General features: G+C 50.2%; 1 long non-coding RNA gene across 1 annotated transcript in view; it reads right to left on the reverse strand.

Annotated features, from left to right (window-relative positions):
• The window catches only part of LOC135531540 (uncharacterized), a 69,975-nt gene that overhangs the window by 64,710 nt on the left and 2,765 nt on the right, over positions 1-2,500 (reverse strand). The window lies entirely within an intron of this gene.

The following is a 2,500-nucleotide window of genomic DNA, read 5'->3' on the forward strand; positions in this document are numbered from 1 at the left end:
CCAGCTTTACTCTACCTCTCTCTGTTCATCACCCAGCTCTACTCTACCTCTCTCTGTTCATCACCCAGCTCTACTCTACCTCTCTCTGTTCCATCACCCAGCTCTACTCTACCCTGCCTCTCTCTGCCTGCTGGGCACTGGCTCTGCAAACAACCCTCACACACGGGAGCACACACACTCAAACTGCAAGCCTCAACATCATAGTCCTCAATAATACATGAAGTTGCTTTTTTGAAAAAACCTCCTCCTCTCTCTCTCTCTCTCCCTCACCCCACCAGACCTCCTCCTCTCTCTCTCACCCCACCAGACCTCCTCCTCTCTCTCTCCCTCACCCCACCAGACCTCCTCCTCTCTCTCTCCCTCACCCCACCAGACCTCCTCCTCTCTCTCTCCCTCACCCCACCAGACCTCCTCCTCTCTCTCTCCCTCACCCCACCAGATCTCCTCCTCTCTCTCTCTCTCCCTCACCCCACCAGACCTCCTCCTCTCTCCCCTCACCCCACCAGACCTCCTCCTCTCTCTCTCCCTCACCCCACCAGACCTCCTCCTCTCTCTCTCCCTCACCCCACCAGACCTCCTCCTCTCTCTCTCTCTCTCACCCCACCAGACCTCCTCCTCTCTCTCTCCCTCACCCCACCAGACCTCCTCCTCTCTCTCTCACCCCACCAGACCTCCTTCTCTCTCTCTCCCTCACCCCACCAGACCTCCTCCTCTCTCTCTCCCTCACCCCACCAGACCTCCTCCTCTCTCTCTCACCCCACCAGACCTCCTTCTCTCTCTCTCGCTCACCCCACCAGACCTCCTCCTCTCTCTCTCCCTCACCCCACCAGACCTCCTTCTCTCTCTCTCCCTCACCCCACCAGACCTCCTCCTCTCTCTCTCCCTCACCCCACCAGACCTCCTCCTCTCTCCCTCACCCCACCAGACCTCCTTCTCTCTCTCTCGCTCACCCCACCAGACCTCCTCCTCTCTCTCTCGCTCACCCCACCAGACATCCACAACTCTCTCTCTCTCTCCCTCACCCCACCAGACCTCCTCCTCTCTCTCTCCCTCCCACCACCAGACCTCCTCCTCTCTCTCTCCCTCACCCCACCAGACCTCCTCCTCTCTCTCTCCCTCACCCCACCAGACCTCCTCCTCTCTCTCTCCCTCCCCCCACCCGACCTCCTCTTCTCTCTCTCCCTCCCCCCACCAGACCTCCTCTTCTCTCTCTCCCTCCCCCCACCAGACCTCCTCTCTCTCTCTCTCTCACCCCACCAGACCTCCTCCTCTCTCTCTCCCCTCACCCCACCAGACCTCCTCTCTCTCTCCCTCCCCCACCAGACCTCCTCCTCTCTCTATCACTCCCCCCACCAGACCTCCTCCTCTCTCTCTCCCTCCCCCACCAGACCTCCTCCTCTCTCTCTCCCTCCCCCCACCAGACCTTCTCTCTCTCTCTCCCACCCCCCACCAGACCTCCTCTCTCTCTCCCTCACCCCACCAGACCTCCTCCTCTCTCTATCCCTCCCCCCACCAGACCTCCTCCTCTCTCTCTCCCTCCCCCACCAGACCTCCTCCTCTCTCTCTCCTCCCCCCACCAGACCTCCTCCTCTCTCTCTCCCTCCCCCCACCAGACCTTCTCTCTCTCTCTCCCACCCTCACCTCACCAGACCCACTTCACCAGTAAGATACCTCCTATTGCCTGAGTTGATTCAAGTGGATTCAAGGCAAATCTCGACCAGTCACAGACATACTACTACCCCAATTATATATTAGTAGTATTATTATTAGCATTATGATTAACATTATCTTTATTATTAGCGTTATTATTATTAGCATTAGCATTATTATTAGCATTATTATTCTTATTAGCATTAGCATGATTAGTATTAGCATTATTAGCATTGGCATTATTAGTGTTATTAGTACTAGCATTATTAGTATAATATTTTTTAATTAGCATTATCAGTATTAATATTATTAGCATTATTAGTATTCGTATTATAATTAGCATTTGCATTATTAGCATTATTAGCATTGCTTGTATTATTAGTATACTTAGCATTATTAGTATAATTAATATTAGCATTATTAGTAGTATTAGTATTATAATTAGCATCAGCATTATTAGCATTATTAGTATAATTAGCATTAGCATTATTAGCATGATTACATGAGTATTATTTTCATTACTACCAGTTTTATGATCATATACATTTTTCATCTACAATATGGCTCCAACTTGTTCCAACTGATGACTTGTATGTAATATATCCACATTACAGAATACTACTGGTAAGATTGTATACTCAGACTGCACATCCACTACTCACTAGCCTATTATATGTTAGTGGTTGAGTGCTACACAATGCTGGTTGATGAGGTGAGCATTCCCCCTTTCTTTGTCAAGCTCTGCATGAATCCAATCAACCAATCAATTAATCAACCAACCAATCACCCAATCAATCAACCAATCAATGAATCAACCAACCAATAAACCAATCAATTAATCAATCAACCA

Source organism: Oncorhynchus masou, unplaced genomic scaffold (genome assembly GCF_036934945.1).
Source record: "Oncorhynchus masou masou isolate Uvic2021 unplaced genomic scaffold, UVic_Omas_1.1 unplaced_scaffold_1635, whole genome shotgun sequence".
Lineage (NCBI taxonomy): Eukaryota > Metazoa > Chordata > Actinopteri > Salmoniformes > Salmonidae > Oncorhynchus > Oncorhynchus masou.